We start from the raw sequence: 16,853 nt of genomic DNA on the forward strand, positions 1-16,853 counted from the left end.
TGGTGGTGCTAATAGAACCTGCCTCAAAGAGTTGCTGTGGAAGAACAGTGTCTGATACATTGTAAGTGCTATTGTTATAAATAGGCTGTCACTTGCTCCCCTCCTGCCCTAGGATCTTTTCCTGGGAAGCTTGTCTTGTTTCTGGGGCTGGGGCCTGGCTCTGCAGTGCCCTTGGAGGAGCAGAGGAGGAGGAGGAGAAGGTGGAGGACCTGGGAGGCCCTTAGGTGTGACCTTGTGCTCCCTGGTCCTCCTATTATAGAAATAGGGGAATAAAGCAGTTGGATCTCCTGTTTGGGCCTATTTTATTGCCTGTAAAAGGGAATGGTATTACTTGGCTTTCTCCCTTATCAGTGCATTTGTTGAGTGCCCCTTGTATGTCAGGGACAATGCCTAGGGGAGGCTCTGGAAACACAGCAATGTAAAGAAAAGAAATGTTGCCTGCAATTCCAGTTCTACAAGGATCAACCATTAGCCGCTGCTGTCGCCCACCATCCACCCACCCGAGGGAAATTCTGTGCTTTGGACACCGCCCCTAGGTAGTTAAGAGACACAACTACAGAAAAAATTCAATGACCCCAGATTCCTGTGTCTTCCCAAACATAGAAAAGTACTCAATCATTAACTGAAGATGTCTGTTCTCTGCGGTTAGCAGTAATCTTGTTATGTTCGACTAGGTGTTTTTCTTTCCATTGGGTGGGCGACTGCAGTGGCTAACGGCTTGATCCTTGTAGAACTGGAATGACAGGCAACATTTTTTTTCTTTACACTGTTGTGTTTCCAGAGCCCCTTCCACCCACCCCCACCAGCATGGTCCCAGACATACAAAAAAAAATTTATATATATATCCTGGCTCCTCCGTTACCTCTTCGGAACAGTTTCTCAGAGCTCAGTGAGAAACTGAATAAACTCAACTCACAGCTCTTATGTTGCGCATTTTTTTCAAGTCGACTGCAGTGAGGAAACAAAGCCCTCAACCAGGCCCTGCAGTTTCTAGAATGGTGGGGGAGAGACATCAAAGAATCCTACTAAGATTTCAACTGCGGAAAGTGCTTTAAAGGAGAAGAGCGTGGGACCCTGAGGGTACGAATTCAGGAGCCTGGCCTGGTCTGGAAGGAGCGGAGCCAGGAAAGGCTGCCTTCCCTGACAAGGGGGCAGCTGAGTGGCTTTCTGGAGGCAAGCCTTGTGCCATGACCCACAGGCCTGATTCTTGGGGTGGTGAGGGCTCCGTTTCTGGCCATCATGGCTGTGCGTGGGCTTGTTGCTGGCTTATTGACTCTCCCCCTCCCCTGAGCCAAAAGGAGTCTGAGCCTCAGACTAGGTGGATGCTGGTTAGATACCAGTGGACTGAAGGATGCCCAAGCTCCCCGCAGCCATCACCACCCTGTGGTCTTCCTAGAGACAGGAAATTGCACGTTAAACATACAAGCCCCTGGGTTGGCTCCCTCCCCTCACTCCCCCCAACCTGTACAAAAGCTTGGCCCAGTTAGGTCAGCTACAGTGAGGAAGGGGTGCCCAGCTGAAATCTTAGAATCATTTCCTAGATAAAGAACTAAGACTGAGAGATGGAAGGCCAAGGTCCATCTCTGGGAATGGGACAGGGTGTGGCTCGTCCCAGAGCTGGAGCCTGCGGTGCCCATGCGGCGAGAAGCCCCTTCTAACCAATAAAATATGAATATTTGCAAGGCAGGACGAGAACGTTTTTAAGCGTAAAATTCTCTCTCTGCCCATTTGAGCCACTACCCCCTCCCTTTAGGGTGCAATGAGCAGCTGTATGATACATTAACTAGATCCCCTGAGAAGACACAGCAATGCCTGGTCACCCCCCGCCCCCTGAAAAAAAAAAGCAGTTTTCTCCTGGCACAAGCAAGGTAACTCCTTAGGAGACATTTCTTTCTCAATCCTGTAAAGAGGTCAAAATAACCCACTACTCGCCTTCTTGGACTATGGAAACTGTCAGTATGTTACTTTGATGTAGAACCTTTTGTCGCAAAAGCTTCTATAACAGGTAGAACAGTCCTCAGAGCTTTCTGAAAGACTGTCTCCCAGGTTACAATCCTTAGATTGGTTTTCTTTTCTTCTTTCTCTTTTTAAAATATTTTCAACTCTTCTAATATAAACATGCATTTTAGTCACGGAAAATATAACATTAAAAAAAATCTGATGTTCTTCTACTTTAAACCTAATCTGGCTCTGTTGCCAGAGATCAACTTCATGTCCCTTGGTATTCTGTTTTTTTTTTTTTTTTTGGCCATGCCAGGAGGCTTGTGGGATCTTAGTTCCCCGACCAGGGATCGAAACTGGGCCCTCAGCAGTGAAAGCGTGGAGTCCTAACCACTGGACTGCCAGGGAATTCTGCCCCTTGGTATTCTGGAGACATCAAAAGGAGCTGACTTTCCTTGAACCAGGCACTGTGTGGGGGCATTACATATTATCTTATTCAACCCTCACCACAACTTTATGAGGTAGGTACTATTATTTTTACAGATGTCATATCTGTGGCTTAGATAGATGCAGGGAAAAGTCCTCCCCACCCTGGGTATAGGTTTTCTTCTCCTTATACCCACTCCAGTGTTTTCTGGATCCCAAGCCTTAGTATATGTTAGTCCTTTTGACAGGAATACCCTTCCCACCTTGCTTGGCCTAGTCAACTCCTATTCATCCTTCAAGACCCACCTCTGGACCACACTTCCAGGCAGAATTAATCATTGCTTAGTATGTGCTTCCACAAGACTGTATTCAGACATCTAATCCTGGTTTTAGACTTCACCTGGTTATAAATACGTGTTCAAAGGATTGTCTCTTCCCAACCCCTACCCACATCCTGCCTCCAGACTTGAGGGCAGACACATTGTTTTATTCATCTCTGCATCTCCTAGCAATGGGCCTGGCATGCGATAAAATGAAATGTTAAGTAGATTTGATGGCATGCACCAACCTCAGTCAATTGATTGCAGCTGCCTGGATTGCAACACTGAGATGGGCTGCTTCTCTGGCTTGGTGGGAAGGAGTCATGAGACCCATTAGTTCTGTCTGCCATGGCCTCAGGAATGAAAAGTATCTAATGACAGTATTGTCTAGCCCTGGGCTATGTGCTCAGTAAGTTTTGTTGAGAAGCTTTGGAGAAGCCTGTGGAAGCTACAATGGTTTCTTCACTGCCAGTTGGTTCATGCCCGTAGAGCACTGTCTTACAACCAACCACTGTGAAAGAGATGATTGCAGCAAGGATTCCTCATCCAAATTCCTCATGCTGCAGTCTTGTCATGACTTCCACCCAAAGCCTCTGCTTCCTTTTCACAAGTGGCCAACCACAGCTTCTGGAGAGCTGCTCTTGTTTTTAGATATTACAAGGAAGGGAGAAGAGAGCATGAGGGTAAAGACATTTCCTGTTTCGAGTTGTTGCTTCTCACATGCCAACTCTGAGCTTTGTGTGACTGTGTCCAGGTGCCACGGATGGCGGTTGCTGTTGAACCGAGCTTGAAGATGGGCAGGGATTTTACCAGAAAGAAGTGAGGCTGTCCCAGGTGAGGGGACCAGCTGAGCCTTAGGCAGGAATGCCGTCCAGGATCCAGAGAAGTGCAGGGCTGCAGGTGCAGCTCCCCAACCACTTACCCGACAGGGGAGCTTCCCCAGACCACTTCCTGTCTCAGGACTCCTGCTCTTGGTCTCATTTTAAACACTTTGTCCCTGATAGAACCTTCTCATCTTTCCATCCCTCCATCCGTTCACTTAGCATCTACTGCTTGCCAAGCTCACTGCCAGGTGCTGGGGTTACATACTAGTGTTTACACAATCCCTTCCCTCAGGGAATTCCCAGGCCAGTGGGAGGCAGCACTACCAATTCCAAATTACAATAATGAAAGTATGCAGTTGCAAAAATCAGTTCAGAGAATGTCCTCACAAGGAAGTCAAAGAAGGATTCACAGCAGAGGAGCTGAATTTTGAAGCATGAGGTGGTGAAATGGAGTCACCAGGCGAACAGAGAGAAGAAATAGAGAAGGGCTTTCTGCGCCCTGGGAAAGGCAGGTCCATGCAATTATCCTGTGAATAGCACAGTTAAACGGCATTCTGTTGTGTGTCTTAAAATGTGTTAATTTATTCAACGTAAATGTTTAAAATGTACTATAAAAACCTGTCTTGGGAATTCCCTGGCGGTCCAGTGGTTAGGACTCCGTGCTTTCACTGCCGAGGGCCTGGGGAACTAAGATCCCATAAGCCGTGCAGCACGGCCAAAAAAATAAAAAATAAATAAAACTTTAAAAAAAAAAACCAAAAAACCTGTCTTGACAAGTGTTCATTTTTATTTTCCCTAGATTCTCAAAGAAGGTAACTGAACCCAGGCCTCTCGATTTCTGGGTGGCCCTGCAGGAGTTCCTCATGGCCGACCCAGTTGGGGGGTGACCATGAGGGTAATGTCTAGGGGTTCAGAGGAAGGACAGTTTTGGTCAGGCCCTTCCTCAGTTCCGGGCTCAGAACCCCAGCGGTGATGGTCTCGAGCACCTGGTTTTCCGAGTGCACCAGAGAATGAACTCACACGAGACTGGGGCGCCGAGCAGGAGGCTGTTCACGGACTGTACTGGCCTCATTGCTCATCTAGGGCTGCCCGTTCCCCGTACAGGGAAATGGGTGATGGAATTACCGATCAGAAAGGTGCTGGGTGAGCAGGAATCAGAGCCAAAGGAAGGCGGATGGTTGAGGTGTTGGGGGCAGGCTATTTTCTCCCTGCACAAGGGAAGCCACCACTGAGAACAGCTGTCTGGGGACTGAAGTGATTGTGGCACCATCAACCAGGCTCGCTCTTCCCTTCCTTGGGGGTGTTCATGTACCCTGTTTTCCTAGGCTGACCATATAAACATGCTCTTTTCATAGATGTATCAATAGGGCTGATAAAGTAATAATTGGCTTCCATTTAGGGAACTGCTCTGTGCTAGCCATTAAACAAATATGATCTCTTGGGAATTTCCTGGTGGTCCAGTGGTTAAGACTTGGTGCTTTCACTGCTGTGGGCCCCGGGTTCGATCTCTGGTCAGGGAACTAAGATCCCACCAAAAAAAAAAAAAAAAAAAAGAAAGAGACTGTCCCCTGTTTTGAGGTGGGGCGTGTGTTCGCCAGTTCACCACTCCCCCGCCATCACCTTCACTCATGGAAAGAACACCTGGACTTGTAGGCCGGCAAGATTGCAGCCCCTTTACCAAGCTCTGCCGTTGTATGGGAACAGGATCCCAAAGTTTCTATGGGGCCTGTATTGATGGTTTCTGAACAGAAGGCTGATGGAATCACTGTGATACTATGTCAAGCTGCTATTCCAAGGATCTGAAAAATATTCTGTTTCCTCCCATAGTTTGTTGATTTAATTAGCTGTAAGGCCACCACAATCTGGTATTGCTACACCTTACAACAAAGGGGAGAGAGTGTGAAGCCGGAGAAGTCAGCAGGGGCCAGATGATGCCCTTGCGGAGATCAATTTGGATCTTACTGAGTTCGAGGTGGCCGTGTGTGACATCCTGGTGGAGGGGGGCTCCCACAGGCAGGTGCACCCAGAGCTCGTGAGGAAGGGCAGGGCTGGGAGTCAGCCGCCTCTGATAGAGCCATGGGGGTGGACAGACCGTCCTGAGAGGACAGGACAAGTGACAAGGAGCCTGGGCAGGAGGCAGGGAGAAGCACAATGAGGTCAGATGGACAGAGGAAGAAGGAGTAGGTAGAGAGGGAGGAAGAGGAGAAGCAGAAGAGAATGTTGAGGAAGCCAAGAGAGAAGAATTTGCAGCTGACATTGGTGACATGTGGGATACTAGAGAGAGGTCGAGGCAATTAGGCGTCAGCGCTGGGCACCCCAGAAGCTTCAGCAGGTGAGACAAGGGAAGGGAAGTGTTGTGGTCTGTGCATGGGTTGGAAGAAGAATTTCCAGACACAAAGTATTTTAGAAGAGAGTTTATCGAGAACAAAGAACAGAGTTAGTGAGGGGCGCTGCAAATACAGCGGCCAACTTCCTGATAGACAAAGGAGAGCCGACCCCCTTTGTGGGCTAGCAGCCAACTTTCAGAGCCTCAAGACAAAGAAAATTCCTGCTGGCAGGATGGCATTTGGTGATTGGTCAGGATGCTACATGGTGAATATTTTACCTAATATGGAGTCGGGGGCTATCCGGTTTAGGTCAGGAGAGCCCATGGCAACAGTTGCTATGAGGCCTCGGTAATTGGAGATTTTTGTCCTGTGCCCTGGATATTGGGCTCCACAGGAAGGGTAGAAGTCAGATCACAATGGGTTAAGGACGGATCAGCCGGGCATTTAATACGAAGGAATGAAGCAAACGTGGCCCTTGATAAGCTCACCCTTAGAGAATGTAACAAGCAAGATGCAACACATCTGGGGTGAGATTAGCTCCTCTTTCAGAGGTGGGACTGAAGCTTTAGGGACAGGCAGGCCTGATATCAGAGACCAATGTAATTTCAGGGAAGCATATCTGAGGCTGAAACCCAGTCAGTGGGGGAGAGAAAGCAAAAGGTGCAACCCCAGCCAACCCTGGCCGGCTCGCTGATGACAGCAGCAGACGCACTCTCCCATCCCCACAGCGTAAGCTGTCAAGGCAGACAGCTGCCCTCCACGGTTCGAGCGCTGACCCTTTTGTACTTACACTCCAACGCTTCTAGGTCGGCTGTCAGAGGCTAATCTGGGACACCTTCGCAGCCCTCCCAAACCAACACTTCAGGCTGTCTCACTAGCCTTCCCCATTCTTAGCTTTTCTATGCAGTTATTTTGACATTTGGTTGACATTTGTCCTTATTTTATAAGACTGAATGGGAAAAGGGAAAACCCTGAGCTGACCCCATTGCGGTATACTTCAGATAAAAGACAGAACGTCACCAGGCACCTGAAAGCAATGGGTTTGGGCCAAGGTGAGTGCTCATTGCCCTGAGAGTGAGTGACAGGCGTTCAGCAGTGAAAGAAAAGGGCAAATTTAAAAGACTTGTGGGACTTCCCTGGTGGCACAGTGGTTGAGACTCCACGCTCCCAATGCAGGGGGCCCGGGTTTGATCCCTGGTCAGGGAACTAGATCCCACATGCATACCGCAACTACGAGTTCACATGCCGCAACTGGGGAGCCCACATGCCACAATTAAGGAGCCCGCCTGCCACAGCTAAGACCTGTGCAACCAAATAATAAATAAATAAATTAAATATTTTAAAAGAAGACTTGTGACTCGTACAACTCAACATCAAAAAAACAAACAATCCGATTGAAAAATAGGCAGAAGCTCTGAATAGACATGTACCCAAGGTAGACATACAGACAGCCAGCAGGCACATGGAAAGATGCTCAACATCACTAATCACCAGGGAAATGCAAATCAAAAACACAATGAGCTATCACCTCACACCTGTCAGGACGGCTGTCATCAAAAAGACAACAAATAACAAGCGTTGGTGAGGACGTGGAGAAAGGGGAATCCTCGTGCACTGTTGATGGGAATGTAGATTGGTGCAGCCTCTATGGAAAACTGTATAGAGGTTCCCCAAAAAATTAAAAATAGAACTACCATACAATCCAGCAATTCCACTCCTGGGTATTTACCCGAAGAACAAAAACACTAGAGAACATATATGCACTAGCCAATATTCGGAAGCAACCTAAGTGCCCATCAATAGATGAATGGATAAAGAAGATGTGGTATATATATACAACGGAATATTACTGAGCCATAAAAAGAATGAAATCTTGCCATCTGCAACAACATGGATAGACCTAGAGGGTATTATGCTAAATGAAATGTCAGACAGAGAAAGACAGATACTGTATAATCTCACTTATATGTGGAATCTAAAAACCAAAACAAACCAACCTAACAAAACAGAAACAGAGTTATAGCTACAGAGAACAAACAGTGGTTACCAGAGAGAAGAGGGGGTCGAGGGAGGAAGAAATAGGTGAGGCGATTAAGAGGTATAAACTTCCAGTTGCAAAATATCAATAAATGTGTCATGGGTATGGAAGGTACAGTGTAGGGAATATAGTCAATAACTATGTAATATCTTTATATGGTGACATACGGTAACTAGATTTGTTGTGATGATCATCTTGAAATGTACAGAAATATCAAATTACTATGTTGTGTAACAGGAACTAACATAGTGTTATAGGTCAATTCTACTTCAAAAACAAACAAACAAAGGAAAAGAGATTAGATCTGTGGTTCCCAAAGGTGGGAGGTGTGGGGAGTAGGAATTGGAAGAAGTCAGTCAAAAGGTACAAACTTCCAGTTGTAAGGTAAATGAGTGCTAGGGATGTAATGAACAACGTGATCCATATAATTAACACTGCTGTATGTTATATATGAAAGTTAAGAGAGCAAATCCAAAAAGTTCTCATCGCAAGGAAAAAATTTTTTTTCTATTTCTTTAATTTTGTATCTATATGAGATGATGGATGTTCACCTAACTTACTGTGATCATCATGGTATGATGTATGTAAGTCAGATCACTATGCTGTACACCTTAAACTTATTCGGTGCTGTATGTCAATTATATCTCAATAAAACTGGGAGAAAAAAAATAAAGAACGCCTGTGAAATGATGGGACTGTATCCAGGGGTGTATCTAAAACATGAAGAAATGGGATGTCTCTAAAAGGATGGGGGACTTCCCTGGTGGCACAGTGGTTAAGAATCCGCCTGCCAATGCAGGGGACACCGGTTCGAGCCCTGGTCGGGGAAGATCCCACATGCCGCGGATGCAACTAAGCCGGTGCGCCACAGCTACTGAGCCCGTGTGCTGCAACTACTGAAGTCTGTGCGCCTGGAGCCCGTGCTCCGCAACAAGAGAAGCCACCGCAATGAGAAGTCCACGCACCGCAACAAAGAGTAGCCCCCGCTCTCCGCAACTAGAGAAAGCCCGAGCAGTAATGAAGAACCAACGCAGCCAAAAAATAAATAAATAAATAAATAATAAAAGGATGGATTAAGGATCAAAAACATCTCCCTGGAGCACAGGATAAATCACCTTAGGATCACTGGTATGAACTGGAACACAGATGATGAATACCAACATAGGGTTCTTGCAGGAATTCCTAATTCCTCAGAGCAAATACTGTGTCCCCCCTCCTTTCTTTCTGAATATGTATCTGAATCTCCTTTCAGATAAATTCTTTACCTGTGCACTACAATTCCTCTTGTTTTCAAAATGAACATCTGAATCTCTTTTTAAGTCTGTATTTTCTTTTCTTTACTCTATTTCTATTTCCTCTGTTTTCAACGTGTGGACCTGAATCGCTTTCCATATATACTCTAAGTCTGTTAATTGCGAGTGCAAAGATGTCCCTCCACTATGGATCCTAAAATAATTTCTGGAAAGGCAGCAGTGGTGCAGAGAGATCCTGGGTGTTTCCCATGAATGATAGAGAACCTGTACAAACTGATGTGAGCAGTCGCCCAGCTTCCGGAGAGTGGGATCTCCCCTACTCTTTCCTATATGCATGTTTTTAGGAAACTGAAAAAGTCATATTACAAAATAAATTAATAACGACAAAGAAATGTCAGTGACCCAAATGCAGCAAGAATAATAATAGTAGTTAATGGTTAATGATTACTCACCATGTGACAAGCACAGAAATATCTCAACTAATCCTAATAAAACCTTACACGGTGGTTACTATGGTTCTCGTTTATAGAGGGGAAGACTGAGGCTTTTAGGGATTGAGTAACTTATCAAAAGTGTTGTGTAATTAAGGATCAAAGACTTTACTGGAACCCTATCTCTCTGCTTCCAAAGCTAGACTGCTCACTCCTGCTCTCTGCTGCTTCCTGGGTCTGCAAAACTGTTGGCAGACAACCAGCTCATTAGAGTCCTTTCTCAAGCAAAGAAGTGAGTGTTTAATATTTCCTCTTGAGAATTTTCAAGAAAGGTCACTGAAATACATCCACATCACAATCTTCCACTCAATCTTCTACAAGATCCCTGTTGAAAAATCAGCATCAGCAAGCCCTCACTCCCAACCTTAAAATTAATTTCCTGTGTCTCCTCAGTAAGATGAGAGAATGAAAACAGGGTGATAAGAAATTACCCTAGAAATTTAATTTTTATTGCTGCTACTGTTTAATCCATCTTTAACTTTTTATGATTATGAAAATGTTCAAAGGCACACAAAACAGAGGAGCACAATGAACCCCCCATATACTCATCACTTAGATTCAGCAATTACCAAAATCTTGCCGCAGATTCATTCACTTTTGTCCTTTGCTGAAGTATTTTAAAACAAATTCCAGACATTATGGTGTTCTGTTCTGTCATTTCATCCCATATTTTACATTTCTAAAACATATAGACATTTTCTCACATAAGCCCAATGTTATTATCATACCTTAAAATACAACAACAGCTCTTTGCCATGATCTAATACTGGGTATTCAATAACTGTTTCCAAAAAAAGTCTTTTTATGACTGATGTGTTTGAATTAGACTTCAAACAAGCCCACACAATGCATTTTAAGGGCACGTTAGGCTCTTAAATCTCTTTTGTTCTGGAACAGTCTCTCCATTCCCTACCATCCCCCGCGTCTGCTTTTTTTTCATGTCATTAACTTGTTGCAAAAACAATGTTTTAATGTTTCTCCAGAAATATCATGTATAAATTAAACAATGCTGAGTTGTAAAAAAATACTCAAAAACGTTTATGTAATATGGAATTTTATAGCATTCATGAGCTCTACGAATGGACTCTACCATAGGACATGTAAATCTATTTATCAACTTTTGTATCCTTAACCTCCGCAGTATGTAAGAAATAAGGCACTTCTTGTAGCGGAAAAATGTGTCACATGAAAAGAGTGGACCAAAATAGGACGAGGAAGACGTCCAGGAAATGGAGATCAAAAGGAAAGATGAAATTTGATAATTTTTTAAAATTAATTTTTATCGGAGTATAGTTGATTTACAATGTTGTGTTAGTTTCATGTGTACATCAAAGTGAATCAGTTATACCTATACATATATCCACACTTTTTTAGATTCTATTCCCATATAGGTCATTACAGAGTACTGAGTAGTTCCCTGTGCTATACAATAGGTTCTTATTGAAAGTTGGTAATTTATCCACTCCAGGATGAGAGGTGTTGAACTGGGCAGACATGAGCCTTCACTTCACAGGCAACATGGAGACCTCAGTTGACAGTCCTTGCCAACAAGTTGCTCAGAGTCTTCATAAATAGCCTTACAGTGTCTACACACACACACACACACACACACACACACACACACACACACCCACACACACGCCTTCATTCTCCTTCTCCCTTGGTGACCCCTGATGACCCTTCCAGCCTCCAGGGCCCTTGATGAGTTGGGTAGAAGTGCCTGTTGATGGGCACATGTAGTCTGGTCCCTCTTTAAAGATCTCTTCAGATTTTCCGAAGTTTGATTCCCTACTAAGAGTTAACACATTGGTATTTGGAACTATGAGGCAGTCCCTTATCGACCTGGTTACTGCGTGTCAGCCTCTGAAAACCAGACACAGTCTGGCTGTCCTGACAAAGTGGCATTTGACTGCCCAGGATTCTGTTGCCATGGCCAGGATGGCTCTCAGACCAGCTGCCACCCTCACCGCTTAATGTCTTACCTGGCGGACGAGGCCTTCCGTGACCTGTTCTTTTCCTCTCCTCCCCCTTATTCTACCACCCCAATAAGCTCCCCCATCAATTTCTTCCCTGCCCTCACTGCCACTCCACCAGCCCAGGCCCCTTGTCTCTTCGGACTATTCCAACTAACTCCTAATTTGTCTCATACATTCTAGGCTTCATCTGCTTCCAAATCTTTCTCCACAGCGATATTTTTAAAATGCAAATCTTGGACTTCCCTGGTGGCCCAGTGGTTAAGAATCCGCCTGCCAATGCAGGGGACATGGGTTCGAGCCCTGGTCTGGGAAGATCCCACATGCTGCGGAGCAACTAAGCCCGTGTGCCACAACTACTGAGACTGAGCTCTAGAGCCTGCGAGCCACAACTACTGAGCCCGTGTGCTGCAACTACTGAAGCCCACGTGTGTAGAGCCCGTGCTCTGCAACAAGAGAAGTCACCGCAATGAGAAGCCCGCACACTGCAACAAACAGTAGCCCCTGCTCGACGCAACTAGAGAAAGCCCACGCACAGCAACAAAGACCCAACGCAGACAAAATTAAATAAATAAATATATATATATATAAAGCAAATCTTACTGTGTCCCTTCTCTACTTAAAAACCTTCAATAGTTCCCTTGGCCTGACCTCTGAGGCTCTTTCTGATCTGGTGCCAGCTCCCTCACACTCAGCACCCACTCTATGCAAGACACTCTGCCCATTTCCCATAGAGCCCTGGCACCTGCTACTGCCCTTGCCTAAAAGTCCCTCCCCCATGCCCACCACTCCCTCCCTGCCTATTTCCTGGAATAACTCCCTCCTACACATCCTTCTGGACTCACCTCAGATACCCCCCTCCTCCAGGAAGCCCACTCCCCATCTGGAGCAGGCACAGCCACAGAGCTCTGCTCCCCCGAATCAGGGCACTAAACTGTAAGTTATGTGTCTTTCCTTATCTAGCCGTGTCTGACATGCCAGGAATAATTGTCAGATGATTGAATAAGTAATTGTTTAAGATAGCGTGCCTTCTCTGCTCCAGGCTGAACAACTCTGCTCCTTCAACTATTCCTCCTTTGATAGGATTTCCAGATTCCTCCCCATAGTGACCTGTCTTGCAGGAACAGATCACTCTACAGGACGCCGCGTGAGCGTCACCTGGCTTGTCCCCATTACCTGGTCTCATTAATTAAACCATAATTGGGGGCGGGGGAAGCGCACTCTCACTGCCTTGCTGGCTCCTGCTGTGTTGTTCTGGGAATCCCCAAGCTTTCGTCTCACACTCTGCTCCTGTGTCCACCATTTGGCCCACGTGCAGGGGGTTTGGGACCCATTTGCAGGCCCATACAAGTATCCCTTACACTTGATGTCACCTTGTGAGATTCAGCCCATGTGTCACTTAGCATTCTCTAGTTGCAAGGAAAAGAAACATATTCTGGCTGTCTTTTTAAAAAGGATTTGTTTAAAAGCCCTGGAAGGGTAACTCTCAGAATACAAAGAAAGCCGAACAGCCAGGTCACAATTAAGACAAGATGCAGGACAGTTCTGGGAATCCAGGCAGCAGGAACCATCAGACACACTTTATTGGACACTGTTGTCAGGAGAAAGCAGCTGTAACCCTGTTCCATTACTCTCAAGAATCCAGTTCCCAGGAAATGGAGAGGCTGGCTGGGCTGGCTGGGTCACATGCGCACCTTTTGGCATGAGAGAGGCATCCTGATTCTCCCAAGTTTGTACGCATTGGGGCATGGGGCGTGCAGAGCAATACGCACTTATCAGAAGGTGAGTTGATTGCCAGTCAGGAGAAAACCCTGATCTCTACCCAGCTGCAACTTGGATAGATTCCGGAGATGAAGGAAGCCTGATGGAAAAGATTAAGTGCAGTTTGCAAAGGATAACCTGGGGTCCAGCTCCAGCAGGGTCTACCCAAGGTTCTCTTCTGAATAGCACAGCACTGGGGCAGATGGTCCTAAAAGCAGCCAGGCAGCCAGTATGGTTCTAGGGCACCAGTCTTTTCAGAGCAGACCCCACAAAGGCCCAGGCTAGGACTTAGGGACTGTGCACAGGCTCAGTGACAACCACCCCACAGGTAACACCAGGGACCAGGCTTCGGCAGCAAGACTAATTCCAATCTCCGTGGCCTGGGAGGTTCCCTGCTTCCTGGTGACTGGGAACCTTAGCTGCCCTCTTCCTTTTCTCCTTGCATCCTGCTCCTAATGGACTTTCTCTCGAGACCTGACCCAAGCTCTCTTGCTTGCTTCCTGGTGGCCACGCCTGGTATGACAGTGCTCTCCAGGCTCCAATAAAGTCCCCAACCTGCAGATAGAGACCTCACTCTACATCTTGAAAGTGAACCCAGCAGATTAAGCAAGGTTATTTTCTAAACAAAGAATTGGCAAGAGAGAAGATTCTTTTCAATGGGTTAATTTATGTAATGACAGGTCCTATAAAGGTATGAATATGAACAATTACATCTAGCAAGCCAGTTCTAAGTCATCTCTCTTGAAAAGAGTAGAAGTGCATGACCCCAGGACTCTCCTAGAATCTTTTGAATGTCAGACCATAGCCTCAGTGAACCTCCCAGAGACTAGCCCTCTTGGTTCTGTGGGGCTTTTCACTGGAGAGAAAAGTACACACTATTGAAATGTTAACCTGTCAACATATCACATGCCCTTCTACCAGGAACTTCCTTCTCAGCACACACACCTCATTTCCCAGGCTTCCTTGATCACAAGACTCCTTATCCCCTCCAGACTTGATTGCCAGCATTTCTTCTCCAGATTCCATCAGGCTTCAATCCACCACCTGCTATTTGCAATCGCCATGTAACTGGTGTTCCTATTCTCAAAGAAAAGGAGGAAGAGGAGGTAAGAGAGGAGGCGGAGGAGAAGGATGGGGTTATTGAGAGGACAGGACCACCAGTTGACCCGCAAGCTAGACCAGGGCAATCGGAAGCTCCTCACACACTCCCCTGTGCCTGGAATGTGCCTTCAGCTGGCCTTCCCCTCTAGAAGCTTCCCTCTCCCTGCTCCCACCCCCCAGGAAGCTGCCCCAAGGACACAGCCTTAAAATACTCAAGTGTTTTGAGACCATCTGGTTGGTATATACGACTGAGCCCAGATAAGGCCTCTACATAAATTTTAGAGGTGGTGGCTGGTGGGTGTAGAGATCTACTCCTCTTGCAGTCACCCAAAACAAGCCTGATATGTAAGTTCCCGTGATTTTAAACCTGTCACCTACCCCTCTGGAGTGGCTGTCTCTTTATTTGGTCTCTCCTTGCCCTCCGTGTTCAGGGACCAGTTTGCAAACCAACAGAAGGAGCAGTCACTGTATTAAACACTTAACAATATTATCTCATTGAGACTGTAGACATTCCCATTTTACAGATGGGGCAGGCCCAGAAGCCCCACAGCTATCAAGAGCCAGGGACATTTACAAGTGGGGGTTAGGGGCTGTGGGAGACTCCTGACAAAATGGCCATACCGCCTGAACTGGTCTTGAGCTGGAAATCCTATCCTGGGAGAGTCATTCCTCTGAGATGTTAAGGCTTTGGGGCTGGGAATTCTCATTGCAGATGGTCATTAATTAAGGATTCATTGACCAGAATGTTTTATCAACGGAGTCGTGTGTGTGTGTGTGTGTGTGTGTGTGTGTGTGTGTGTAGAAGAATATTAAAAACAAAGTCTTTTTTTTTTCTTTTTTTAAATTTTTGGCTGCGTTGGGTCTTCCTTGCTGTGCGCGGGCTTTCTCTAGTTGCGGCGAGCTGGGGCTACTCTTCGTTACAGTGTGCAGGCTTCTCACTGCTGTAGCTTCTCTTGTTGCAGAGCATGGGCTCTAGGTGCGCAGGCTTCAGTAGTTGTGGCACACAGGCTTCAGTAGTTGTGGCACACAGGCTTCAGTAGCTGTGGCTCATGGGCTATAGAGTGCAGGATCAGTAGTTGTGGCGCACGGGCTTAGTTGCTCTGCGGCATGTGGGAGCTTCCCGGACCAGGGCTCGAACCCATGTCCCCTGCATTGGCAGGCGGATTCTTAACCACTGCGCCACCAGGGAAGTCCAACAAAGTCTTTTGTTGTTTTTGTTTTTTGTTTTTTTGGCCACGCCACGTGCCTTGCAGGATCTTAGTTCCCCGTTTGCAGGGATCAAACCGGTTCTACAAGGGATCAAACCTGTGCCCCTAGTGGAAGCGTGGAGTCCTAACCACTGGACCGCCAGGGAATGCCCAACAGTCTTTAAAAAAAGGATTTTTACTTCCCTCTGTGATGCAAACGCTTGCAATCTGTAGAGAAGGATTTAATTTTTTTAATTAAACTTTTTTTTAAGATCATTGTAGATTTACGTGCAGTTGTAATAAATGTTCTATCTGTATATTCTCTTCAATTAGATTTCTCTTCATATCTTTTGCCTACTTTCTAATTAGATTTTTTTTCAATGTAGAGTTTTGAAAGTTCTTTTATATCCTAGATATTAGTCCTCTGTTGGATATGTGGTTTGCAAATGATTTTTTTCTCAGTCTATCGCTTATCTTTCATCCTCTTAACAGGGTCTTTCACAGACCAAAAGTTTTCATTTTGGTGAAGTCCGACGTAGCAATTTTTGCGTGTATGGATTGTGTTTTTGGTGTCAGATCAAAGAACTCTGCCTAGCCCTAGATCCTGCAGATTTTGTCCCATTTTTTTTTTTTAATTTTATTTATTTATTTATGGCTGTATTGGGTCTTCGTCTCTGTGCGAGGACCTTCCCCAGCTGCGCCAAGCGGGGGCCATTCTTCATCGCGGTGCGCGGGCCTCTCACTATCGCGGCCTCTCTTGTTACGGAGCACAGGCTCCAGACGCGCAGGCTCAGCAATTGTGGCTCACGGGCCTAGTTGCTCCGTGGCATGTGGGATCCTCCCAGACCAGGGCTCGAACCCGTGTCCCCTGCACCGGCAGGCAGACTCCCAACCACTGCACCACCAGGGAAGCCCTGTCCCATTTTTTCCCTAAAAGTTGCATAGTTTTCCTTTTCATAGTACATGATCCATTTTGAGTTAATTATTGTATAAAACGTGAGGTTTAAGTTGAGGTTTTTTGTTTGTTTGTTTGTTTGTTTGTTTTGCTTATGTATCTCCAATTGCTCCAGGGCCATTTGCTGAAAGGCTATTCTTCCTCCACTGAATTACTTTTGCTCCTTTATAAAAAATCAGTTGGGGGAATTTCCTAGTGGTCCCGTGGTCAGGAATCTGAGCTTTCACTGAGGCCCCGGGTTTCAATCTCTGGTTGG

General features: G+C 46.1%; 1 protein-coding gene across 2 annotated transcripts in view; it reads left to right on the forward strand.

Moving 5' to 3' along the window:
• The first annotated feature begins 12,494 nt into the window (after positions 1-12,494).
• SLC13A2 (solute carrier family 13 member 2) overlaps positions 12,495-16,853 on the forward strand; it is a 52,962-nt gene continuing 48,603 nt past the window's right edge. Inside the window, exon 1 of one of the 2 annotated variants that reach the window (XM_082442276.1) lies at positions 12,495-14,460. The gene's annotated coding sequence lies outside the window, so the exon portion shown is untranslated. The remainder of the gene's footprint in view (positions 14,461-16,853) is intronic. The other variant, XM_082442277.1, reaches the window with a different exon arrangement.

The sequence above is a fragment of the Balaenoptera physalus genome (assembly GCF_965194825.1).
Source record: "Balaenoptera physalus genome assembly, chromosome: 20".
Classification (NCBI taxonomy): domain Eukaryota; kingdom Metazoa; phylum Chordata; class Mammalia; order Artiodactyla; family Balaenopteridae; genus Balaenoptera; species Balaenoptera physalus.